This window comes from Oryctolagus cuniculus, chromosome 20 (assembly GCF_051225735.1).
Source record: "Oryctolagus cuniculus isolate XC-2025 breed Fujian yellow rabbit chromosome 20, ASM5122573v1, whole genome shotgun sequence".
In the NCBI taxonomy this organism is placed as follows: Eukaryota; Metazoa; Chordata; class Mammalia; order Lagomorpha; family Leporidae; genus Oryctolagus; species Oryctolagus cuniculus.
This window is the reverse complement of record NC_142886.1, coordinates 7,181,838-7,209,708: the sequence shown is the minus strand read 5'-3', so window position 1 is coordinate 7,209,708 and position 27,871 is coordinate 7,181,838. Positions and strand designations below refer to the sequence as shown.

The 27,871-nt window shown below is 45.6% G+C and overlaps 1 long non-coding RNA gene across 8 annotated transcripts; it reads left to right on the top strand.

The window, feature by feature from the left end:
- The first annotated feature begins 233 nt into the window (after positions 1–233).
- Positions 234–27,871, top strand: LOC149120026 (uncharacterized). 8 transcript variants are annotated; one of them, XR_016226720.1, is made up of 7 exons: positions 234–1,204; positions 2,692–3,639; positions 6,092–6,194; positions 6,439–6,540; positions 7,237–7,873; positions 12,793–12,850; positions 26,798–27,871. It is a non-coding gene; the product is annotated as an uncharacterized LOC149120026 (long non-coding RNA). The 8 variants fall into 8 exon arrangements; XR_016226721.1 differs by lacking the exon at positions 26,798–27,871 and having other exon boundaries at positions 7,237–7,320; positions 7,797–7,873; positions 12,793–19,497; XR_016226719.1 differs by lacking the exon at positions 26,798–27,871 and having other exon boundaries at positions 7,237–7,320; positions 7,797–7,873; positions 8,763–19,497.

Sequence of the window (27,871 nt, the reverse complement as noted above, 5' to 3'; positions counted from 1 at the left end):
TGTCACCTGTCCATCATCCATCCATCTGTCAATCATCTGTCTGCCTATCCATAATCAGCCCAGAAGCACAACCATCACTGGTTCTGCTCCCAATGCCAGCTGGTCACTGGCACCCCTAGAAAGCCATTTCCATAATACGTTGTTGTGGGGAGCAAACCGGACTAGACTGTTACTGGAATTAAGACTTATTCTATGCATCTGCTCTCCCACAATATGGCGCTGGGAGAGAAGTAAACAGCTTCCGCACAGCTGCCTCCAGTTCAACCAATTAACTGTAGGACTTGCTCCTGATTGGAGGAGAGCAGCGTACTCGGCGTGTGGGCAGCCGAGTTGGGATTGGCGGAGGAGGACTATAAAGGAGGAGAGAGACGGCATGCACCAGGAACATCTATGGGGAACATCTAGCTGAAGGAACACCCGTGCAGCCCCCGAGAAAGCCGGCCGGCGGAGTGCCGCTCCCCTGCGGAAGTGGGGAAAGCGGCCAGGGGGAACTGCCCTTCCACGGAGGTGGAAGGGATAGTAGCCAACCCGGGAAGAACCAGCAGCAAACCCGGGGAGGGCCGAGCAGACGAAAGAACAGCGCAGGGTCCTGTGTTGCTCCTCCACGAAGACGGGGAGCGACATAATGGTGCCGTGACTCGGATATGAAGCCTAGGCAGGGTCTTGTGTCGTTCCCCCACGAAGACGGGGAGCGACACGTTGTGTCGAAATGTCACTCATGGGCTGGATGAGGAAGTAAGCTTGATGCAGAGGCCTAAGGCTGTGTAGCGATGAGTCCCCTGGAAAGCTACTTCCCTTTTTCTATTTAAAAATAATTTATTTGAAATGCAGACTTAAGAAAATGGGTAGAGGGAGGTTTCATTTGCAGGTCCTCATGACCATGTGATAGGATGACATCCCTATGATGTCCAGGTCCTGACACCCATGTGATTGGCAGGATGACAGCTGTGTGTTTGTGTCTTTTTCTTTAATGCTGAGGCTGGCTCTACTTCTGTCCTGCCATTTTATCCTGTTCCATCTGTGCCTCTTCAATAAAGGGCATGGCCTCTGTCTGTCACCAGCCAAATTCCCCCTCTGATGGCTTTCACTCATATGTCAGTCTTGTTTCAGAGGGCCCCTGGCCAGGCAGCAGCTCCCTTGGCTGCCATCTTCCTGTTCATCTTTCTCCTAGGATCTGGGAAGGATTCAGGGTCCCTGGGGACAGGTAAGCAGTCACCCTGGGGCAGGCAAAGGGGCACCTAGGCACAGGTAAGGCCTCAGCCCATGTTCACTTGTGGTTTATGGCCTCCATCCTGCTTTTTTTTTTTCTTCCTGTTGGTAAAAACACTGTGGAAATGGTTTTATTGCTTTTGTTTTGTTTTGTTTTGTGTGGTGCCTTCCTGGCACCACAAACAACCTACTCTGGGTGTGTGGAGAATCTGAGATGTCTTGAGAACCTGGGCTCTCAAGACATGAGCTGTGTACAGAATCTGAGCTGAAGCCAGGAGCCAAGAGCTCCATCCAGGTCTCCCACATGGGTGCAGCAGGTGCACAAGGCCCTGAGCCATCCTCTGCTGCTGCCTCCCAGGGGTGCATGAGCAGGGAGCTGCAGGCAGGAGCCAGGAGCTTCATCCAGGTGTCCCACGTGGGTGCAGCAGCTTCATAAGGCCCTGAACCATTTCCTGATGGCCCTGCCTAGAATGTGCATGAGCACAGACACTTAGATGCTTATGTATGCACTCAGCTGCAAGTCAGTATTGAACCATTCGCCTATCGATCCATCCATCTGCTCATCTACATGTCCATCTGTCCATCCATCCATCCACATATCCATCTATATAACCATCCATCCATCCATCCAACCCACCCACCCTATCCACCTACCCTTCCATCCACCCATCCATCAATCCACACATCCACCTATCCATCCACCCTTCCATGCATTCACCCACCCATCCATCTACTCATTAACGTATCTACCCACCATCTATCCATTAGCATCCATCACTCACCCATCCATCCATCTACCCACCCGCCCACCTATCAATCACCTATCTGTCAATTCATAATGACATCAATCACCTGTACTTCGATCCACTCCCAAGTGAAAGACAGGGGCTCTGGGTGGTGGACAGCTGGGGCATCTAACCCTCACCATGCTTGGGTCATGCAATGATCACATATTCACCCCACAGTCTCCACTCACCCAGCCACCAAAAGCTACCTCCGCAGGATGCTTCTGCCTCCAGCAGTCGCCCAGCCGAGCCCTTGCACCTGCGATTCATGCTCTGCTGCACATACTAGGACCAAGCACTCCCATACGCAGTGTCTGGGGAACCCCAAGAGCAGGGGGATTTCCTTTCTCAGGTCACCGTGGACCAAACTGGGTCTGTGTGGCTTACCTTGTGCCAGCAGCACCTGCACCTAGAGTAGCAGGTGCACCTGCCATCATGGGTTCATCTTTGTACACCTGCTGCACCCACATGGGAAACCCGGATGGAGCTCCTGGCTCCAGCTCCCTGCTCATGTACACCTGGGAGAAAACAGCAGCAGATGGTTCTCACCCACCTGAGATACCTGGAGGGAGCTCCTGGCTCATGCACACGTGGGAGACTTGGCTGGAGCTCCTGACTGCAGCTCCCTAATCATGCACACCTGCAATTTCTGTATAGTATTTCCATGAAATTAAATAAAAATTCTCATCTGTTCCAGACAGGTGATGCCACGCCCAGTCCCTGGTGAACCCGCCTCCGCAGCAGGTCTCCTTGTCTCACTCACTGCTGGGCCACATCTTTAGTGGGCCCCACATCATTTCACAAGAACCCCAGGTGCGGTGCATCTGCGCCACCCTCGCCCTAAAATCCCGCTGAACCGTTTTGCCTCTCATAGGGCATGCTCACTCCTTTTCTCCCCCTACCACTCGCCCTCAACCCCGGACTCTCGCTCCATCTCGGCACCTTGCAAGCGCCGCGGAGCAGCCCTTCTTCCCTTCAGAGCCTCGATAACTGGCACTCTCAGCGCACGCACAAAGCCACAACTGCCTCCCCCGCCCCGACCACCCACGTCAGAACGCACAGCGCAAGCTGCAACCTCCGCTGCGACCCCTCAGGCACCCCAAGAAGCCACGATCGCGGGGATTCCGGTTGCTGCCTAGGCTCCAGAACCTTCCCCTTTGCCTCCAGTATCGGCGGAGGGGGCCAGAAAGAAAAAGAAAACTACGAGATAGCCGTCGCGGCCCTGATGACGTCACGCCCACGGACGTGATGACGCGCTACGCCGCCGGTTGGACGGAGCCCCGCGTCCAGAGCGCCCGTTTTGAAGTGGCCGGCCCGGCCCCTGGGTCCTTTGTGAGGCGAGAACGGTGGAAGCCGCCACGCCCCTGCGCCGCGCGCTCCAGCCCGTTCTGAGGATGAAGGTGGAGCTCTTTCTGCGGTTGCTGAGAGCGGCGCGCAGCGCGTGTTCCACGAGTGCCTGCGCGCGGCCCAGGCCCCTAGTGTCGCTGTCCACGTGGCCGTCTCCGCGGACGCCGGGATGCCAGCACCCGCCCCGGGCGGACCCGGACCTCCGGACGCCCATGCTGCCGCCCAACCCCGGGGCGGATTCCCCGGCCGTGGCGCCCACTGACCCGCGGGGCCCAGAGGCGGGAGATGCAGGGCGGAGGTGAGGAGGGGGCTTTACAACCGAGCGATTTGCGGGGAAGACGTGGCCTTGGTAATTGGCGTGGCCAGTTTTGGTATGGCTGGTGGTCTTGGGTTGGTTAGGGGGAGTGGGATGGGAGGAGGAGGTTAGAAGGGCCAGAGCCCAGCCATGTGTTTTATTTCTTGGAGTGTTGTTGGGGGCGGTCCTGCAGCAGGGACGACTGTGTGATTGACAGCGGCTGCGCACCTGTGCCTGAAGCTTCAGCTCCGGAAAGAGGAGATTTCACTGGAAGTTGCGGGTCCCTGGAGGTTTTTTAATTCCTTCAAAGAGGCACCTTCATAAGAAGTGTTTTTTTTTTTGTTTTTGTTTTTGTTTTTTTTTGACTGTGAAGTGCCCAGTGATGTACAGATGTCACTCAAAGCAAGGGCTCATGGGAAGGAAGCAGAGACGCTGAGCTGTTAGGGAGAGCAGAGAATCATGGGAGGGGAGCCTAGATGCTGACCTGTCACTCACGTAGCAAGGCATCATGGGAAGAGAGCAGAGATTCTGAGCTGTCATGCTTGGAGCAGGGGCTGATGAGAAGGGGGCAGAGACTGAGCTGTTATTCACGGGGGAGGGACTCAGGGAGAAGAACCAGAGACCCTGACTTTTCACGGAGCATAGGCTCCTGGGAAGGAGCAGAGATACAGAGCTGTCGTGGAGCTGGGGCTCACCTGCTATTTCCAGCCCCATATCTGCCCCACCTGGGTTTCTGGGATTTTCCAGGGGCCCACAGGGGTCGGAGTTCCTGGGCCCAGCCATGGTCAGCTGGAGTTGGGGTCAGCTGCTCTGTGCAGCCGAGAGGCTGAGGGCTAGGCTGGGTTGCACCTGCAACTGTCAGTCACCGGCTGACCCGGACTGTCAGTCAATCTTCCTGGGGGTTGAGTTTATTCCACAATCTGTGGGTAGATCCTTCCTGTCCCTGCTGGCAGTTAAACGGAGTGGCACACCCTGTGCCCTTGCTGTGGGCAGGTCCTCCCTCTCCCTGCTGGCCGTCACAGTGAGTGGCATGAGGATGATGATGAAGAGGAGGGTGTGTGTGTGTGTGTGTGTGTGTGTGGAAGTGTGCACTGCTGGGTCTCTTCGGGGCCAACCTGATGTGCTCCTTGGAGCCAGGCTTTGGCTCTGACCCTGGTAAAGGCAAGATGGACCGCTGTCAATTATTAAGCAATAATGTCTGATATGGGGTGGTGGGGCAGAGGGTCTGTGCCAGGTTGGGCAGGTTCCTGGGTGGACACTGTGGGGCCAGGGGCAGCTGTCCATCAAACCTACTTCCTGTGCATATGGAGGCCACACCCACTGACAGCCCTGGAAGCTCAGGAACAGCCAAGGACCGGGTTAGCACAGTAGGGGGCATGCCTACACTGCAGTCCTGAGTCAGGATCCCCACAGAAGGGGGCAGATCTATACCCCACCCTCACTGGCTCAGTAGGGGAGGGGCTTGGTCTGGGGCTAGGGTCTCTGGCACTGCTGTGGGAGTGACATATCTCTGGTGGAGTGGTAGGTCCCAGGCTGGTGTGACAAGTCCTGGGCTGAAATGGCTGCAGTGACAGGTCCCAGGATTCAGTGACTGACAGCTCCTAGATTAGAATGGCAAGTGCTGAGCTGGAGTGACAGGTCCTGGGCTGGAGTGAGTGACACATCACAGGCTGGAGTGACAGGTCCCAGGCTTTAGTGGCAGGTCCAGGATTGGAATAACTGACAGGTCCTGGACTGGTGTGACAGATCCAGGGCTGGAGTGGTAGGTCCTGTGGGTGGTCAGCAGTCAGTGGTCAGCGGTCAATGGTCAGCAGGTGTGACAGGGTAGGCCGTTGTCCTTAGACGCCACCTCTGCCCAACCCCCACAGGTGTAGACCTGACCAGAGCCACAGGGACCCCTGGGACTCCCTGCAGGCAAGATCCCAGCCTTCTGCTTCCTGTGGGGCCACCTGGTGGATGCCTTGAGTGTGGACATGGCCATTGGCACCTTGGAGATGGTGTTTGCCAGGCTCCCACTGCAGTGTGCCTGCCAGGGGCACAGGGGCAATGTGGCCAAGGTGGGTGAGGGGGAGAGGGGGCAGGGCCAGGGCCTGTGGATCTGGAGGCCAGGGGTGGGGCCTATGGGACCTGGCAGTGGCCAAGGTGGGTGCTGGCCCTGGGCGGGGAGTGGCTTGTGCCTTCTCTGTGGCCATTTCCTTCCTGTTGCTGCTGTCTGTCATTTCCGGTGCCCTGGCTATGTCCAGGTCCTTCCTTTCCCTGCTGTCCATCACCCTGAGCGGCATGGCCTGTGCCCTCTCTATAGGTGGGTCTTTCCCTGCTGTCCATCACCCTGAGCGGCACAGCCTGTATCCTCCCTCTGGCTGGGTTCTTTCTGTTGCTTCTGTCCAGGTTCTTCTTGTTGCCACCGTCAGTCACCCTGAGTGGCAGCCTCGGTGACAGCTGGGTTGTTTCCCAGGTCTGCGGCTGCCCCTTAGACTGGAAAGGACTCCTGTTCCACTGGGCTGGGAGCTGGCACAGAGGATCTGTATTCTGTACTGCTTCATGGCCATGTGGTGCAGGTAAGCCCTGTACATTCTGGTTGGGCTGGGTGGGCTGGGCCTTGGGAACTTCTGATGGGGCAGGAGAGTATGTGGGGGTGGGACAGGGACTTTTTGGGAGTTCTGGGCAGTGGGAGGGGCCTCCTGTGCTGTGATAGGCAGAGTGGACCCAGGCTCTGCCTCTTGCATTGTGATTGGCAGAGGGGACCCTGGCCCCACCTCTGCCTCCCCTGGACAGAGCTATGAGTGCTGCTAATGCTTCCAGAATCCTCCGCAACTGCCAGGACGACAGGGCAGGTTCCTGTAATTGCTTGCTGAACCTCGGCGTGACTTCCTAGAGCAGGAGGATTTTGTCCCCTTCCTGTAGGTGAGTGCCCCACTTCTCCCCCAGTAGGGTATGCACGTGTCACACCTGTCAGTTGCACATCCCTCATACCTATCAAGGGGTGGCGTCCACACCTCACATCTGTCACACCTGTCACAGGTCGTACTTGTCACAGAGGGACATCATCACTTCACACCTGTCATTCCTTACACCTGTTATAGGGGTCATCCACACTTCACACCTGTCACACATACTACATACCTGTCACAGGTCACACCTGTCACAGGGAGGCATCCTCACCTCACACCTGTCACTCATCCTCTGGGTCCCAGGACGTGGACTCGAACACTGGCCTCACCTTTCTCTAGGAGGAGCTGAGTTCCACTCCTGCTACATCACCACCATGAGTGCCCTAGACTCCCGACCCCACTGTGATGCTTTCAACCCAACCTGTGACCCCTGACCCCACCTGTAATCTACCTGGGCACGAGTATACCTGTGCTAATCAGAGTCCCCCTGTGAGCGGCAGCTCCTCCTTTCCTTGTGCTGCCCCTTCTGGGAGCACCAGGGGGTGGATCCCTTGGGATGCCCCATCCACTGCTGCCGTAGAGTCAGATGAGAGGACATTCGGGTGAGCACAGGTAAGCATGTCTGCCAGCTACTACCAGACCCAACCTTGCTGCCCCAGCCCCAATGCCTCCATTGCTTGCCCCAGCCCCATCTTTGTCTGTTGTGCAGGTGACCCAGTGGATCTACGCAGTCAGCAGGTCCTGGTCTGGGCACATCAGCTGCTCTGAGCTCAGGAGGAGCTGCTTCCTGCAGGTGTGTGCCTGGAACCACCACCCATGATGGGACACCTTATTCCCAGGACAGGAGACCCCACCCCCAAAGAAGATCCCACCTCTGGGATAGGAGACCCCAGTCCCACCATGGCAGGAAATCCTACTGCTCCACAACCTAAGGCCTTGAAAGCCCCACCCCCATCCTGCAGCCCTTGCCCCCACCCCTTTGAAACTGAGGCCCTGCCCTCATCCTGAGGCCCTGCCCGCTGCAGTTGGTGGCTCTGCTGGAAGAGGCGGTGGAACTGAGCCAACAGAGCAAGTGCTAGTGCTAGGACCATGTCTATGTCATCCAGTGTGCTTTCCGCGAACTTGATACTGATTAGGATCTGCTGGACAGCTGGGACCTGGCCTGGCACCATGACCATGGTCAGGGCCCCCTCTGAACCCTGCCCTGGGCCCCCAGAATCCCCAGGAACACTCCATGCTGACTCTAGCCACCAGCCTCGCCCTTCACAGCTCACAGGCCTCACGTCTTCCTCCAAAGCCATCTCCAACAAGATGATTGACAGGATATTCTCAAGTGCCATCATGTGGTAGGTGGAGGTCCCTGGTTGGGGAGCACAGGTGATGACATCACGGGTGATAACATTGTGGAGATGATGACATCACTGGTATCCATCACATCAGATCAGGGACAGTGTGGACAGCATGGGGTGGGGGCCTCAGGTCCAGTGCAGGACTCCTGGGGTTCCCTTTGAGAGGTTTGATGGGGGTACCTCCAGCTGGGACAGGCTCATCTGACCCTGGCCTGTGTCCACTGACTGCTGCTGACCACTGCTGATTGCAGCTAACTTCAGGGACAGGACAGGGCAGAGGGCAGGGAAGATGAGCTTTGAGGCTTCGTGTGGTTCCTGCTCTCTGAGAAAGAAAAGACCACACCCACCCGGTGGGTCCTTAGGCTGCACAGGCAGGCAGTTGGTGGATTTTGCTGGATACTGTAGGCTCAGTATGACCCAGTGGAGATCTGGGCGAATGAACTGGTGTCCCTGGTGTGTTCAGGTCAATGTTCACCTCAGAGTCAGTGTGGTCAGCAGTGTCCCTGGGATGGTCAGTGTTTACTACATGGTGAACAGTATCCCCCACTGACCGTCATTCACCCCCCCCCCCCAGGCAGCAACGAGTACTGGTTCCACTACATGGACAGAAACAGTGTCCTTCAATGTGGTCAGTGGTCAGCAATGTCCATGGCGTGGTCAGTAGTTACTTTAGTGAATCAGTGTGATCAGCAGCATCCAATGGGTGGTCATTGATCAATGTGGTCAGTAGCTAACCGCTGTTCCCCCTGCCCAGGCAGCATGTGGCCCCAGCATGGTCAGTGGTCACTTTGTGAGCAGTCAGTGGTCACAATGTGAACAGCAGTGTGATCAGTGGTCACTTCTGGGTTATCAGCATTTCCCCACGGTCTTCCTTCCTCCCCACCAGGCAGCTTTGAGTACTGGTTCCACTGCATGGATCTGGATGGGGACGGGGTGCTCTCTGCCTTTGAGCTGAAGTTCTATGAGGAACAGAGCCACTGGCTGCAGACTTAAGCATCAGACCACTGCCCTTCCCTGAGTGCCTCTGCAGATGCTGGACCCCGTGCAGCCGTAGACCAGGGTAGAGGCCCAGCCCCTTTCCTCTTCTGGCCCTCCCCTAGCCCTCCCCTCCTGGTTCTACCTGCTGCCCTTCCCCAGCTACATCTGCCGGATGCTGGACCTTGTTAGGCTGAGGACCCATGGTAGAGGCCTCACCCCTTCCCCTCCTGGCCTTGCCTTCTCCCCATCTGCAGGGACCGGATGGCCAGGAAGGCCAAGCTCTGCCTCTCAGGTCCCAGCTATTTGCCCCCAGGTTTGGAGGGCATTGCCGGGGAAGGGTCTTGCCATTCCCTCATCTCTGGTGTCATGTGCCCCCACCTACACTTGGGTCTCCATCCGGCCCGCAGACCTCCAGCACCCCCTGCTGGCTGATGCCTGCCTGCCTGCATACACTCTGGTACTTGGGGGGGTTCACAAGGCCCTGACATCCAGGTCCCCTACCCCTCACCCCTGTCTACCCCTCCTGATCTGTGCTTGACTGCCTGTGTCCACTCTGATCCTCTGAGGCCTCTCTGAGTCCCCATGTCAATCTGTCCATGGCCCTGGTGTCCGTCCAGTGTCTGTCCCCTTGTCCATCCCAGCGTCCATGCCCTCACTCTACCTCTGCAGGCCACATTATGCTGGATGACGTGAAGCACTGCCAGCTGCTAGCGCCCATGTTCTTTGATACTTTATTCAACGTGGACAAGCACCTGGACCGTGAGCAGAATGAGCAGGTGGACTTGACTAGGGTGAAGGTACCCCATTTAATGCTGAGCACTACTGAATAGGGAGACAGGAACTTCCTGAGGAAAGCAGAGCTGTCCATTTATGCGATAGTGGAAGTGATGTCACAACAGAGGTGGGGACTTCCTGCTGACCTATTACTCTAAACCCTGGTGTTTTTTAAAACCCATTTAAAGGCCAATAAACGGACAGCAGCCAGTTCTTAGGTTTCAAAATCACTGAGTGGGGCTTTAAGGCCTGGAAGGGGTGTGTGTGGCCACACGTCCATCTATGAGAAATAGGAAGTGAGATTGCAAGGGAGGTGAGAACTTCTTGAAGGAAAAAGCCCCCTTGACTGACGTCTGTCACCCAGCTGGCCCAGGAGAAGGGGTGGTTGGAGCAGTCGGCTCCTGTAGTCTCTAAGTGGAAATTTCCGGCTCTGCCTGCAATGTCACTCAGCCTTAGCCGTCTGCTGGATACCCATGGTTTCCTGAAAAGCTGGGGGGATGCAGTGGCTTTTCCTAGGGCCAACAGGGTCTTGTGGTTCTGACCCAGGAGCCCTTCGACACCACTACCTGCTGCAGACATGATGGCACAAGAAACTTCCTCATTGCTTTTATAAATCTAATGACCAATGCTGGTGAACACTGACCACTGCTGTCCACTAACCAGTCACCTATTCTGACCACTTGCCAATGGCCCCTACTTGACCAGTGACTGCTGGTGACCAACCACTGCTGACCAACGACTCTGCTGACTGCTACTGACCACTGATGACCACTGCAGACTGCGCGCCTCCCGTGGGATGGTGAAAACCCTGAGCTGTCAGACTGGAACTGTTTTTTTTGTTGTTGTTGTTGTTTTTTAATATTTATTTTTATTTATTTGAAAGAGTTACAGAGAGAGGTAGAGCCAGAAAGAGGTCACTCCCCAATTGGCTGCAACAGCCAGAGATGTGGCGATCTGAAGCCAGGAGCCGGGAGCTTCTTCCGGGTCTCCCTGGGACTTGGGCCATCTTCCACTGCTTTCCCAGGCCATAGCAGAGAGCTGGATCAGAAGTGGAGCAGCCAGGACTGGGACCAGCACCCATATATGATGCTGGTGCTGCAGGCTGGGGCTTTAACCCACTGTGCCACAGTGCTGGCCCTGGAACCATTTTGTAGCCATGGAGTACAAGCTGCTGGTGGCTGAGGTGGTGGCAGGCAGCAGTGGGAGGATGGGTCAGTGCTGGACGCTCCAGGAATGGAGAGAGAGGTGTATGACTTCCAGTGGGGCAGGGGCCCCAGGTGATGTCAGCATCTACATGTCATGTCCCCATCCCACTGTCACTCAGGGAGTGCCCTGGCAGAGCTGGGGCCAATGAGAGGGGTGGGGCTGGAGTAAAGGGCTGCAGCTGTAACTTACAAGGTGGGGCTGGGCAAGGGGTGGCAGAGCTGAGGAGAAGGGGTGGAGCTGAGGGAGAGGGGTGGAGTTGGGAGGGGCAGGGCCATTTGGAAAGCCCTGGACTAGGAGTGGTACTATGCCATGTCCAGCGAGGCCTATGGCGGCTGCTGCACTGGTGTCAGGGGAGGGGGTAGGTATGTGGATTCGGGCATGACCCAGGAGGCAGGCCCCCCTGCTCAGGCTGCGAAGAGCAGGTGCATTTGGGGTCTCCCCTGCCACTTGCCTGAAGCTCACCTGTCACCCACCTGGGCAGTCTTCAAAGGCCCGAGAAGGAAGAGCCAAGCCCATGGAGCAGCAACCCAGTGGACTCTGCCCCAGTGTCCATTCTGGGAGGCCTCAGAGGCTGCACTCCTGGAAGAGGATGACACTATTCAGCTGGTGTGGTACATGTAATGTGCGCCCGTGCGCGTGTGTGTGTATGTATGTGTATATGTGTGTTGCGTGCAAGGCATACCTTTCTTTATTCAACCAGTGTTTGCTGTGGGGATGGAGGGTGTCTGTGTCTGCCTCTAGGCAAATGGCCCATCTAGTCCCATCTAAGTCCCCCGGTGTCCACTCTTGAGTCCAACGTTCACTCTCCCTAGCAGTGTCACCCAAAAGTCACTGAGGATGTCCACTCCCGCACAGGGGTCAGCTGAAGTCTCCTGGGTCTGAGCCTAGCTGGTTGACATTCAGACTCAGCCCCAGCAAGGCCTATCTGTGGCCCACAGCCAATCAAAACCTTGTGGACCCTAGCAGCTTGATCAGGGCATTCTGCTCACCTGTTTCATTACACCTGCTCCTCACCTGGGATCCAGGAGCTGTACCCATGCGAAAGCCCCTGGCCCAGGTCCCCGCCTCTAGGTCTTTCCCTGCCTTTCCCTGGGTTCCAACCTGGGGTCCTTCCAGCCCAAGACTGCCCACATTGCCCCTGCCTGGTCCCCAGATCCTCTTCATCAAGCCTCTACTCTTCCCGTTTGTTTGTACTTGGCTGTTTCCATTTGCACATGGCCCTCTCCATGTGCACACCACCCTCTGGAAGCCTTGGCTCTTTCTGTCGCAGCTCCCCCGCCCTTTCCGTTCACACAGGCCCTCTTCCTAAGCGTTCACCTCTTTTCCGTTTGTACTTGGCCCTTTCTGTTGACATCTCAATGTGGTCTTCGTTTGTAATTCCCTATAAGATATGTTGTTAAACATCTTTCTCTGTGTTTAAATACATCTGTAGATCTAGTACAGTATGGTGTATTCTTGGACATTTACTCATTTTAAATCAGGTGCATATTTTAACTTAAATTCTCGCTAAGTCTTTTATCTCATTTGACATTTTCCAGTTGTAACACATCTTTTCATTCTTTAACAGCATCTTTCAAAAAGACAAAAACTTTAACTTTCACACAATTATTTATTAATTTTTTGTTTAGATATTCTATTGGTGTTACATTGAAATCTGATAAACCCAATGGCATCTTTTTTTCATGTAGACATTTTATGTTTTACAGTTTTCATTTAGCACTGTGATTCAAGTTAAATTGTAAAAGGTTTATATCTATGGTCTTTTTTATGTAAGTGTCTAAATGTTTAAGGTGGATAATTTTATGTTTGTTGGGTTTGAGAATCACTTAAGTCACTTGAAACCAGCTGCATCCTTTCAAGTTGTAATTTTATTCTTTAGATGGTTCTGGGTTAGTGTTAAATTGTTCATTAGTTTTTCTTATCAAAAAAGCAAATATTTTCTTAAAATTCTATTCCAGGTCCCAAGAATGAAGTGTTCTACCCTGGTTTGAAGCAACAGGCTCTATGTCCATGAATGTGAGCTCTAACATTGTTCATTATGACTCCCCCCCCACCAAAGAAAACTTATTTAAATAATACAAATTTCATGCATTTCATAAACACAACTTTAGGAACATGGTGATTCGTCTCACCATACTTGCCCTCCCACCCACACTCCCACTCCCTTTCCTCCTCCCTCTCTTATTCCCACTCTTATTTTTTACTGAGATCTATTTTTTAGTAAACTTTATACACATATGATTAACTACGCTGAGTAAAGTGTTCAGCAAATAGTATTAAAAACTTTCTCAACAGTCAAGACAAGGGCTGTTCAAAGTCATTGCCACTCAAAGTGTCAATATCACTTCTACAGATTCCCTTTTAGGTGCTCTCTTAGTTATCACAGATCAGGAATAACATGGTATTTGTCCCTTTGGAACTGGCTTATTTCACTAAATATAATGTTTTCCAGTTTCATCCATTTTGTTAGAAATGACTGGATTTCGTGGTTTGTTTGTTTGTTGTTGTTTTTTTTTTTTTTTTCCTACACCACTGTAGTATTCCACACTTACGATTCTTTGGTTCCCGTTATCAGCTGATGACCTTATATGTGTGACCGTGACCTCATCATTCCTCAGGTGAAGCAGTCAAGGGACCCCTGCTGTTTTTCTCACCATGCAGATCTTTATATTTTGGGGTCCATTTATATGTTTGCTTTTTGTTATTGCTGGGTTTAAAATTCCTTTATTTTGGATTTTTATATATATAGTTATATATTTTTATGTATATATCACATTTTTTAAAAAAATATTTACTTTGATCAGCTGGTTCACTCCCCACAGCCAATCTGAAGCCAGGAACTTCTTCCAGGTCTCCTATTTGGGTGTAGGGACCCAAGGACTTGGGCCATCTTCTGTTTTCCCAGGCCAAAGCAGAGAGCTGGATTGGAAGTGGAACAGCTGGGACTTGAACCCGTGCCCATGTGGGATGCCAGCACTGCAGGCAGTGGCTTTACCTGCTACACCACAACACTGGCCCCATCACATTTTTAGAAAAATTTTCTCTCAGTTTTAGCCCTTCTTCCTTTTCTGTTGACATCATCTGTCACAGAGGCTATGTCCTGCTTGAGAAAGAGCATGAAAGCCTTCAAAGATGATAAGGTGGAAGAAAGGATCCACAGAAAATATGAATGGCAGTGGCACTGGATAGTTGGATATTAACCAACTTATGCAGGACTTTCAAATTTTACACTTGTGTACTGTCACAAACGAGTCAGTCACAGAACATTATACTAGCATCACTGAGTGTGAGATATTAACATTTGATATGAGCCATGTCATATTGGAGTTTAAATTAATTTTGGTGTGCTATGTTCTCATCTCATAGCTTGTAAATTATATAATCTTATACAATACTTTTAATGTTACCCTACATATGATAGCATGCATTGATTTATTGAAGTCTGATATCAATTGTAATGTATGAGCTACTGGATATTACAGACAGAACACTTTAACCTCATTTACTCAACATCTGACATATCTGATATGCTTAGTATACATTATCCATTTGCTAAATACTTTGGATAAAATGTATATCAAATAATATAAAATAAAGCCTTGTGGGGTAATTGACTATTTATCCACTCATTCTTGTCTGGTGGAATTCAGGCTCTACTCTGGCTCTCAAGAGACTACCTGATGCTCCCTTATCTACCTTCTTCTCAATGCACCTGCATCCAACTTTTCAGCCTCAGTGACTTCTGACTCAGGGTCAATGCCAGTCTCAGCTGTCTTGGCTCTTGGTGGTTGATGGGAATCTGAGGTTTCTGTCTCGGAACTCAAAATAGCTTCCCTCATTTTTGGTAGTGCTACCACAAGGATTGGGCTCTCCCAACTACAAACCCAGAGTTTTCAAATGGTCCTTTTTTAGGTGTCTGACTATGAACTAAAATAATTAGGATAATGCATGTCAATACATCCCCAAACTGCATTATTTTAAAGTGTCTTATTTTCCTTGCTCTCCAAATGAGGAATTTTGTAAACATTTCCTAACATATGCTCTGAAAAACATCACCTCCATGGTTCTTCAAGAAAAGAGTTTGTGCTGAAATGCATTTAATTAATTCCATTCTCTTTTCTGTTTCTACTTATTGAAATTCATTTTGACAAAGTCCAGCGCAGTGGGTTAATGCCCTGGCCTGAAGTGCTGGTCTCCCATATGGGCGCCAGTTCACGCTGCTCCATTTCCTATCCAGCTCAGCGCTCTGCTATGGCCTGGGAAAGCAGTAGAAGGTGGCCCAAGTCCTTGGGCTCCTGCACCCGCATGGGAAACCTGGAAGAAGCTCCTGGCTCTTGGCTTTGGATTGGTGCAGCTCCAGCCACTGCAGCCAATTGGGGAGTGAATCATCAGATGGAAAACCTCTCTCTCTCTCTGCCTCTCCTTTCTCTCTGTAACTCTGACTTTCAAATAAATAAATAAATCTTTAAAAAGAAAAAAAATTTGTTAAAAAAGTACAGACTACCAAAAATCCTGTAAGGAGATTAATTTACTTTGTTTTACCTGGTGATTTTTAAACTTACTGATCATGGATTACTTTTAAAAAATAACCACCTGGCCAGCGCCGCGGCTCACTAGGCTAATCCTCCGCCTTGCGGCGCCGGCACACCAGGTTCTAGTCCCGGTCAGGGCGCCGGATTCTGTCCAGGTTGCCCATCTTCCAGTCCAGCTCTCTGCTGTGGCCCGGGAGTGCAGTGGAGGATGGCCCAAGTACTTGGGTCCTGCACCCCATGGGAGACCAGGATAAGTACCTGGCTCCTGCCATTGGATCAGCTCGGTGTGCTGGCCACAGTGCGCCGGCCGCGGCAGCCATTGGAGGCTAAACCAACAGCAAAGGAAGACCTTTCTCTCTGTCTCTCACTGTCCACTCTGCCTGTCAAAACAAACAAACTAACAAAACAAAACAACAACAACAAAAAAAACACCTTAATATGCCAAGTGGAATATTGTGTATTATTAAAATTGCCCTTCTTTAGCATTTTGTGGTTTTTGAAGGCATTTTCTAATATTTTTTACTGTATCATTATAATGAGCTGGGTACATAACATTATTTATATGAAGTAAAATGTGCCAAAATACATGAAAGCAACTTAGACTACATTACCTAATCCTGTAATTAGCTGAAACCAACCCCAAAATCCAGTTTCTCTTGAGTGCCATGTTTTCATGGCTGTGTGTGTCTGATGCTGTATAGAACAGACCTGGGCAATGTTTTCTTAGCATAATTTTTAAACCCAGTATAAGATATTTGAAAACATTGCTTTCTAATGTACTGCTTCTTTATTTGTTGTAGACATATTAAGCATCACAATTTCATCAATTCTTTGGCCATATCTCTATAAGCATTTAAAATTGTGTACAGGGATTCTTAGCATTGTTTTCTTCTTTGGAATATTGTGCATGGCTAAAGTTAGCCAGGTCTACCCAAGGATGAGCCAACCCTGTCTTGAGCATAATGGACCATACCTTTTGGTTGAAGGAAGAGCAGTAACATGAACAGTTTTCCTGTTGAGATGCAGTCCCTATGAACTAAAGGGCTTAACTAGAGAATTTAATTGAATATAATGTTTAGTTCTCACTGAAGTAGTAAAAACTTTGTCCCTCTTGTTGAAAAGCATTTGATAGTTTTCCTGAAAACTCCATTTTCCTACTGTTTATAGAACAGAATCATCTGCAAAACACCTTTCAGTAAACTGAAGCTCATCCTACTAAGAGCTCACAGCTTTTGACATTGCCTCCTTTTTGTTTCTGTTGTAAAATTAGGTCTTCTCTTAGTTCCAATCCAAAAGGCTTTTGTAACTGACATGCATAAAGCTTTAGTGTAGAATCAATGTGAGGATCTTCATTATTTTACAATTTGGCACACTAAACAGAAGCAATATTCATTCTGCAGTACTGCCCACTTGTTAAGTAATAGCTCTGATCTATGGAAGCATCATTGTCATTTTTTTCCTTGTAGAATTTCTTCACTTTATCAACTCAGCCTGTAGTATCTTTCAATAATATTTATCTTGTTCCACATATTTTCTGTTCTGCCTGCTCAGTGTCTTTTAATCAGAAAACTTTAAAAAAGATGGGGTGTGTGTGCATACTTTTATTCAATAGAATAGGTTCATGTACCCATTTGTACTACTTTCTTTATGGTACTAAAATTGATAAAAACTTTTCACAGTATTTTATTCATCACGAGGAAGAGAAAAAAAGTAGATATTTATCTATAGCTATTATTAATTTGTTTCTAGGTTTGGTATCTTCCCCTACAGTTTTAAAATGTAGAAGGAAATTTTATAGTGCTTACACTCAAGTCATTAGTTACGGTGGAATTTTTTATGATTGTCATTGTATATGGAACATAATTTGCAAATCCAAATGTTAAGAAGATTTAAGAAAAAAGAATAAAAGCAAAGGAAATGGAATAACTATTATTCAGGTTAAACACCAAGTCACGTTTCCCCTCTCTCTCAGCATGCTATCACCTATTAGAAGCTCAGCCTTGTTTCTTTATGAGAAGCACTGTGGGGTTTTAATTTCCCAAACTGTAGGTTTTGATTGCTTTTCATGAATACCAGAAGGCCCATCTGTGAGCCTGATGATGTGGGAAGAGCTGTAATGCAAGATAATGGAGCTAGAGTATTTGAGACTGTTGTGCTAAATATAAACATGTGTGTGTTTTCTACAGCTGCCTCAAAACTCTGCAATGGGAACTAGGGAAAATTCTCAAAGCAGTTTTAAAGCCCCCAGTGGGTAAAAACCCAACACTAGCTGCTTTTACTGTCTTGTCTATTGATGTTAAAATTGTTTTCTCAACTCCAGCATTATAATCAACTGGCATGGCCTGCCTGAAAATGCCAGCTCCTACATTTCCTCTGGATTTTTTTGATTTTTTAGATCTGGGTTGAGACAGGATTACTGTACAAATATCCTTAGATTCATATGCAAGGTGAACTTTATGAAAAGAATTGGTTGTTTCTGCCTTAAAGCATGTTCACTTGGAGGATGCATCCTTATGAGAGTTGCTTCAACGTGTTGAGTTGAAAACTATTTGAGCATGAATCTAATTGCAGTTTAGGAGTGGAATATCAGAATACTCCAAATTAAAGAAGCATTATGGTACCACATGCAAGCTTCAGAAACCTAGGCTGAAGTAGATCAGACATTTATTAAATGAATCAATCCAGTTACAAATGTTTAGCTCCTCCTAACTCAATAAGAAACAAGGCATATCAACAATACATACACTGGATCCGATCAAGGTCTGTAATTTTAGTACTCTCCAGCGAGGTATTTATAGAATAAACATTGATTATATGAAATTATGAAGCAAACAATAACTTGCTTTTGTTGATCAGTATCAGATATTCCTAAGACTGTCCATGGGGTTTGCCCAATTTCTGAAATATTTGAAAAGAGAAAATACACTTAGTAAAGATGCAAAACCGCATTTACTGCTGTTCTCTGAAGAGTCATTGGATAAAGTTGGTGACTGGTACACACTGAAAGCTTACTAAACAGTATTTTCAAGTTTATTGTCCATATGCAGTCTGTAGGATGATTTTGAATTCACTGGCACATTTGATATGATAACATACCGTATAATAGTTAAGGTTTTAAACTCTAGAACTGTCTTAGTTCATACCCTTTCTGTAGCATTAACTAGCTTGTAACTATGGGTGAGCTACTCGCCTGTTAGTGTCTCAATGTTCTTATTTCTAAATATGGGTAATAGTATCAATTTTATAAGGTTCTGTTCAGGATCATATGAATTCACACTTATAAAGTGTTTAAAAGATAATTAATAGGCAAATGTGAGTTATTTTACTCATCAGAATGACTCATCCATTGAGGTGATATGTGGCATTTGCTTTCTCTCTTTAAATTTATTTGAAAGGTTGAGAGACAGACATACTAAGAGAAACCTCCCATGCACTGGTTCACTCCCCAAATACCCACAACAGTTGGGACAGGAATAGGCCAAAGCCAGGAAGAGGGAACTCCATCAAGGTATCCCACATGAATGGCAGGGAACCAGGTAGTTGAACCATCATCTGCTGGCTCTCAGGATGTGAATTTGCAATAAGCTAAAATTAGGAGCAGAGCCAGGGCTCAAACTCTGACAAACTGATATGGGATGCTGCTATCCCAACATGTGTATTAACCATTATGTTAACTGCCTATGGCATTTCCATTAATGTAAAGTTGTCAGGTAAACATACAGGATACTTATTTAAATTTCAATCTCAAGTAAATGACAAATGCGTTTTTAGTATAAGAGTGTCCCAAATATTATAGAGGACAGGGACACATTTATAATAATAAGATGTGTAGCTTATCTGAAATTCAGAGTTTTTTTATTTTGTTGAATCCAGCAATCCTGTTTTCACTTGATCTCATTGGCCTTTTTTCTCCTGGTATATCTAATTGAACAAAGTTACGGTACTGAGATAGTGATGGTTTCTTGTCAAAGGGTAATGATTTTAGTAGATGGGTCTCGTAATTGTTTTACACTGTGCCTCTATTCCAGATGTGTAGATAGATGTTGGAAAGTCCAGTAGTCTATTAACTTCCAAGTAGTCTATTAACTTCCACTATTTTATGTGCTGCAAACTTCCTGAATTCTTGAGCTTTCCGGAACAGGTTTTTTTTTTTTTTTTTAGCTATCAGTGAGAAATACTGGGATGTCTCCTCACCCCTACTATTGAGCAGTTCTGAGAGGAAAGGAGTTGCTTTTATTTGTTTAATTTTAGCTCTTCTGCGCTTAGTGCATTTATGGAGATCAGGGGAACCTTTCAGATTCATAGATAAATGTAAGCAATAAACTTTGGTAATTTCTCCCAGTATGCAGGAACTCAGTATATTCTGCATTTGGGGAATGAATTAAGATTGCCAGTAATGTCTCTGAGTGACTCCATGGCATTTGGGATCTGTGTCCAGCATTTGTAGAAATTACCATTAGATGGCATTTAAGATACTCAAAGATTGTGGCTCAGTGGATTCCAGTTATATATAAGAATGCAGTCTTTAGGACATCAATTATCTTGAGAATTCCCTTGCCTACTATCTGTGTTACTTTGGAAATGGTATTTTACCACAGCCATCAGTTCCTTCAGTTGGGAAATGCAGTGAATGCCCACTCTTCTGGGTTGTTGGAAGACAATGTAATTACATGCAGAAAGCACCCTGCATGATGTCTGGAAGAGTGCACGTGCCCCATGTGAGTTCTGTTCCTCACTTCTTCCTCAGTACAAACAGACATTCTGGAGATTAGCAGAGGTGAACCTAATTTTGACCCCAAATTCTACAGCTGTTTTTTTTTTTTTTTTTAACTTTTATTTAATGAATATAAATTTCCAAAGTACGGCTTATGGATTACAATGGCTTCCCCCCCATAACGTCCCTCCCACCCGCAACCCTCCCCTTTCCCATTCCCTCTCCCCTTTCATTCACATGAGGATTCATTTTTGATTCTCTTTATATACAGAAGATCAGTTTAGCATACATTTAAGTAAAGATTTCAACAGTTTGCTCCCACACAGAAACATAAAGTGAAAAATAATAGATGATTTTTTAACTGATGATGAAATCAGATCAGACCTATTGTCATGTTTAATCCCAGTGAGAGTCAAGTTGGGAATTGATAATTTCTTCTTCTTCTTCTTCTTCTTTTTTTTTTTTTTTTTACAGAAGATCAGTTTAGTATACATTAAGTAAAGATTTCAACAGTTTGCACCCCCATAGAAACACAAAGTGAAATATACTGTTTGAGTACTCATTATAGCATTAAGTCTCAATGTACAGCACATTAAGGACAGAGATCCTACATGAGGAGTAAGTGCACAGTGACTCCTGTTGTTGACTTAACAAATTGACACTCCTGTCTATGGCATCAGTAATCACCCTAGGCCCTTCTCATGAGTTGCCAAGGCTATGGAAGCCTTTTGAGTTCACTGACTCTGATCACATTCAGACAAGGTCGTAGTCAAAGTGGAAGTTCTCTCCTCCCTTCAGAGAAAGGTACCTCCTTCTCTACAGCTGTTTTTAACTAAAAGAGACAAAGGACAGAAGAAAACGGTGCCCTGTGCTTTGAATCTCACTATTTCATGTGCTGCAAACTTCCTGAATTCTTGAGTTATCCGGAACTTTTTTTTTTTTTTTTTTTTTTTTTAGCTATCAGTGAGAAATACTGGGATGTCTCCTCACCCCTACTCCATGGAAGATTACCCACTGTTTTATAAGCCCAATGTTCTTTCATGCAGAAGCACGCTCTTTAGAGGGCTCTCCCAATTCTACCAGGGTATTTGCAGTGAAAGCTGCCAAGAGTCATCCACCCCTGGACCACAACTGAGTCCTTCAGTGGACTTTGCTGAGGAAAGTGCTTGGGGGGTGGGGGAGGCTCTTTGCTGCAAATAGTACAGAGACTGTGGGAGGCCCAGGGAGGAGACATTCTTTTAAGCTGCATTTATAAAGCAAGTATAGCATATTTGATGACAAAATGCTTATTCAGAGGGGCTTTGTGGGGAATTGAAGGAACACCAGAACCTCCTGTTCTCTACATCTGGTACACATTCTTTGCCCTCTGGTGTGAAATTGGGAGACAGGAGAGTACAGACACCCAGAGATGCCACCTCAGGACAGCGTAGGGAACAGGAAGTGGAGAAGAGAATCACATCTGTCTGCTGTATGAACTCACTATTCATACTGTAGGTCAGCATTGCTTTCCATTTGCTTGATCACACCAGCCAACAAGACGTGGAAGATGCCAAATAGTAAAAATTTGTAGGAAAAGATTTCACAATTTAGAAAAATCAATCTACTGATTATGCATTTGTTTTTGTTTCTTTGTTCAGCCATGAAGTTACATGGCAACAGTCATAGAATCACAGTACTCTGCCGGTTATTCGGCACTGAAAAACACAGCACTTAAAAAATTTTAGTTGTGAAGTTAGGTTTAAATATAGAACACAGAATCCTCAGGAATGTTTATTTTTTTTTAAATATATGAGAATCTGCTTACATGGAGTATAAAAGTATTTATTTCCAAGGTAGTATTTTAGATCAAACAAGCACAAAACATTAAAGAAATCAATTTTTTAAATTTCCTTTAAAATTTGAACAACTTGCTTAGTTTTTAGTTTCTCCAAAATAAAGTAGAGATGAAAGAGGTTTTCCTTAGAAACCTCAAGTTGACTAATTTTCTGCTGGTTAGCCAGATCCACAAATAACTGCTGAAATAAAGTGAGTGGTGGTGGTGGTAAAGGAGGAGATGAACAGTAGCATTAAACTGTCCAATCCATGATAATTAGGAGATAGATCTACCCAAGAACTTCAAGTTTCAATCATAGTTGCCCAGTGATGAGAAAGAAGGGTAGCTCATAGCCCTATAGCCCTAGAACAAGGATGAGTGTGGGTTACTGCACTCCCATAGTATGCACTTGCTGAAAAGTGTTCCTTCTCTGGGCTGTCCTGTGACGTCAGGCCATACCTCGGTGAGTAGAACTCAGCTTGGTACCCTTTGGTGGTATACACACAGTTGTACACTGAAGCCCTGAAGTGACCTGATTTCAGACTTGGACAGATGAGAAGAGGAGCATCATGAACACTGGTTAGCCAGATCCACAAAGAACTGAAGCAAAAAGGAATGTGTGTGTGTTGGGGGGGAGGGGATAAGCAGTAGCATTAATCTGCTTCTCCAAGTTTAACTTGACCTGCTTTTGATGAGATGCAGCTCAGCTACCAGAGCTACAGAATGCCGGGGCATGTGAGATTGGCCCAGCGTATCGTGGCCATTGACATTTTTTTTTACTTGACAAGTAGAGATGAAACATCAGAGAAAGAGCAAAACGTAATTTAATATGAGTGGAGAAATTATCAACACTCATTAGCTTAAATTAAGAATAGTTCTCTCACAAGTGAGGTTTTATAACTCCACAGTTGGTTTTTTGCTGGAAATCCTTAAGTCCTTAGTGACTTTTTGAAAAGAATGAATTTTATTTAATTTTTTGGAAGGAAAGAGAGAGAGAGATTGGGGGGAGGGTGTCATATCAGCTGTTTCACTTCCCAAATTGCTATAATGAAGCCAGGAGCCAGGAACTCCATTGAAGTCTCCCACATGGGTGCAGGGACCCAAAGACTTGGGCTATCCTTTGTTGCTTTTCCGGGCACATTACCAGAGATTTGGATTGGAATTTGAGCAACTAGGACTCAAACTGGTGCACATATGGGATGCCAGCACTGCAGGCAGCAGCTTAACCCACTACACAACAATGCCAGCTCCAACATGCACTTTTATAACTAAGGATCAAATGCTATCAATGTTTTATTGGTGAATACAAAAGTAAATTTTGGAACACCCACCCAACAATTCTGTGCAGCATGGTATCATATCACAGAAATCTAGATGGAATGTTAAGTGCATATTTCTAGGTGAAAAGATAAATTTATGGAGATAGGAAACAGATTGGTATTGGTGAGATATGGGGAGAGACGTGAATATGTGAGGTACATGGGGTTTGTAAGAGTGTTGAAAGTATTTTGAAGGATAATATGGATACATGGCACTATGAGTGTGTCAAATTCTATATGACCTTAAAGTCTACAACTTAAATGAAAAACAATGTAGCACATCATGGAATTCAGGAACTGGATGCAGAATGTGACAAAAAAAACTAAACTAATATAAATGTATGCAACAACCTCATTGAAGGGAGTGGGAATAGTGAAAACTTGAGTAACTGTGAAAGTGAGTGGAATCTGTCGAACTAAGGCAACAGCATCTGGTTCAGGAAGTAATTTCCCACCAGATGTATAGTTTTATGTATTTTCATGTGACTGCATGGTGTCCTAAGGTGGAACAAGTAAAGGAAGGAGACAGATTTGTCTCTGTTGGAGTGGGACTTAATACATAAGCAAGAGAAGCACACAGAAAGATGTGTGCATTCATGGATCATCGTTGAAGACATTATGAACCCAAAAAGAGCTGAATACAGATGCAGAATGTTTTATAGAGTCATGTATATAGATCCATAATATTTACATGTCATTAAATATTTGTTTATTTTCTTGTTATAAAAGAAAGTGCAGGAGCCCCTGTATGAAGGAGCACACCCCGCTGTATAGTTTTTCTTGACAGCTGACTCCCCCTCTTGAAGTTATCTCATGTCCCAGCTTCAAACCAAGTGAGATTCAGTGTACTCCTGACTGAAAGAGATACTGATATTGCTCAGAAAATTGCAAGGATAGAGAATGTCAGCAACAGGGACAAAAGAAACAGATATCCTTTATACTCAAATGATGCAGAGAACAGTACTAATGAAGAGTTTGCAATGGTTCCTAGACATGCATCACAATTTATATAGATGGATACACAGAGATTATATGCAGAAAGACCCAAGAGCAATTTCTAGAGGCAAAAACTACAATACCTGAAATTAGCAATTTTTCTAAGTTGTGCAAATGAGACATTTCAGAAGAAGTGAACAGGAAAACATGGCAATTTAAAGGATCAAAATGAAATTTGAGAAGAAGAAAAGACTGAAAAGGCTGGGCAGATAATAAGAACAATTATATATTTAAATAGAGTCAATAGCATCTCTAAAATGGTCAGGTATATGTTTGGGGAAATTGTGGCCAAATTTTTCAGTTTGACAAAACTATAAGTCCAAAGACCCAAACAGGTCATTGCACTCCAAATACAGGATGAAAAAAAAATCACCATGCTGAGGCAGATCATAATTAAACTGCATAAACCCAGAAATAAAGATAAATCTTAAAAGCTCTGTAAAAGAAAAATATGAATTTTTAACAGAGTATCAAGCTGAAGGTTGACAGAAGATACATTATTGGCATGTGTACAAATAAGATGACTCTCAGAAACATCCTTCAAGTATTGAAAAATAGTGTTCATGTAGTATTTTTTCATATGGACAAAATATATTTCAAAACCCAAAAATAAAAAGGCTGTTCATGTTACAAATATTTTGAGATTGAGATTGACATGCATATATGAGAATTTGGTGTAAAATATTCCATTACATTTAAAAAGAATGCTGAAATATTCCCAAAATCTTTAAGCAAGCCACTTTAGATAATAATATTAAAGGAATTATCCAAGTATCTAAAGATACATACACTAAAGAAGTTTCTAAAATCAAAGGTTAGTTTACATTTGCTAAATTCTATAAAATGCAAAAATAAAGGAATTTGGTGAAAAAATACTTAATTGTAATTACATAAAATGAGAAGTAAAAATCAATGAATATAAAACTCATTCCACCTACTAGAAAAATTCTGAGAAAGTATATCTAGAGCTACACTTTGGGAAAATTCAGTGAATGATAACTTTGGAGATATAAAAATTAAGAAAGTTTAAAAATATGAGACCTTAAAGTGTGTAAGATTAAACTCACCCTAACAGAGTTCAGAGGGACTGTACATTAATGTTACCAGCAAAACATACCGAATTTTGAGTTATCTGATGACATCACAGTGAAAAGAAATCAAGCAAGAATGTCACAGTACAAGGATTGACTTAAATGAGGATATTAAGTACACACATACCTGGGAGCAGCACTGTGGCACAGCAGGTTAAGGCCCTGGCTTGCAGTGCTGGCATTCCATACTGGTGCCAGTTCAAGTCCTGGCTGCTCTACTCCCAATCTATCTCCCTGTTAATGTGCCTGGGGAAAGAAATGGAGGATGGCCCAGGTCCTTGTGTCCCTGCACCAGCATGGGAGAACCAGAAGAAGATCCTGGCTCCTGGCTTTGGACTGACGCAGCTCCAGCCATTGCAGCCATTTGGGGAGTGAACCAGTGGATGGAAGACATATCTATTTCTCTCTCGTCTCTGTCTCTACCTCTCTCTGCAACTCCTTCAAATAAAGAAATCTTCAAATAAAAAACCCACATATCAACAACTTCAATCACAGAACCAGAAAAGATGCTCACAATATAAAATATATTACTAATACTGTAAGAAAGACTAAGTAATTAGTAGGAGTAACAATAAAATCACTAAGAAATATAAAGGAGTTTGGTGAAAAAATCCATTTCAATGTTTAAAATTATTTGTAAATAAAATATCTTAAGTCATGAAGAGATCATTCCACTTTACAGTATATTACAAGAAAGATACCAGTGTCTAGAAATATATGATTGAATATTTCACACATCAATGTCAAAATTTCAGTAAAGATAAAAATGATATGTGGAACAGGAGAATACCATGGCAAGCACTCTGAAAAATTGTATACATGAAAATTTTCAGAGTTTCCAAGTTTGGGCAAGTTTGTGATACCACAAAAAATACAAACCAAGATTGCCATAGCTCATATTATCACTATTGGCTTACTAAGATGTTAGTGATCAATACAGGGTATAGCATTAGATGCAATGACAATGAAAAGAGATGTACATGTTATGGAATAATGAATGTTGTGATTACCATGACGAGAAATGGAGAATAATGGTGTGAAAAGCAGATTGAGAACTTTGTTGTAGTTCATTACAATTACATCTATATTGGAGAATATGAAAAAAATACCAGAAACATGAGTGAAGAAAGATCATGCCTTGTTCTACAATATATGAGAGCATATACTTCCATATCTAGATTATGCTTAGAGAAACATTAAAAAATAAACTCAAACTTAGTTCCATGAACATCCAAAGAAGTAAAAAATATGTTACCTAGATAAGGTGAATAATTACAGTGGCCTAACAATGTCTGAGAAACTGTACATGACAATTTCCAGGAGACCTACAGAATTTTGAGAGTTGATGATTTCACAATCAAAAAGTTATGCAATCTTGTAAAAAGTTAAGAGTACTAAGGGGACCGACACTGTGCCATATCGGGTAAAGCTGCTGCCTGCAGTGCCAGCATCCCATATGGGCTCTGGTTTGATCCCAGCTGCTCCATTTCCAATCCAGCTCTGCTATGGCCTGGGAAAGCAGTGGAAGATGGCCCAAGTCTTTGTGACCCTGCACCCACGTGGGAGACTTGGAAGAAGCTCCTGGCTTTGGATCGGTGCAGCTCTGTCCTTTGCGGCCAACTTGGGAGTGAACCAGCAGATGGAAGACTCTCTCTCTCTGCCTCTCATTCTTTCTCTGTGTAACTCTTACTTTCAAATAAATGAATCAATCTTTTTAAAAAAAAAGTTCTGTGCTTTACTCAGACCAAGGTATTACAAATATGCACTGCTGATAGTTATAATTTCAAAGAAAAGTATAAAGACTTAAAAAGGCATTCAGCTGTCATGAAAAACTAGTTATTACCATAAAATGAGTAATTTTTTGGGAGAAACAATGGCAAAATGAATGAATACAGGCAAAATGGCTGAAAAGCAGATCATTATAATTACATTAAAAATGTGAAAGAAAAAATTTCAGCAAAAGTAATAAAGATCATAATAGCTCATACAAAGTTAAAGTAAGGATGCCTGAGGCAGTGTTATGGTGCAGTAGGGTTTACCCTCCATTTGGGATGACCTCATTTCATTTCAGAGTGCCTGACCCAAGTCTCATCTATTTTTCACTGCTGACTCAGGGCCCTGCTTATGTACACTAGAGGAAGTAAACGATGGCTTATGTTCCAAAAAAAAAAAAAAAAAAAAAAAACACAAAACAAACAAACCTGCTAGCAGTAAAAAAAAAACTGGCTTCCTTACTCTGATCAAGATTATTGAAAAAGGATCCTACATCAAAGAACACAATACATACAAGAACATTGACTGCTTTTTTCCCTGGAAGTAAGCCTAGAGCAGGTGCCTCCACTATCTCCAATTTCTTATTGGAGGAGCAGTTGGGGAGGGGAGAGCAAAAATAAAAAATAAGGTGTAGAGGTCTCTAAGCAATAAAATGTCAATATATCGGAGGTATTTAGAGAGAATCCAAAAAATCTAAAAACAGATACAACTGATAAATGAATTTAATGAGATTTCTAGAAAGATCAATAATTTTAAAATCCACTAGATTACCTTGTACTAGCAAGAAACAAATAGAAAA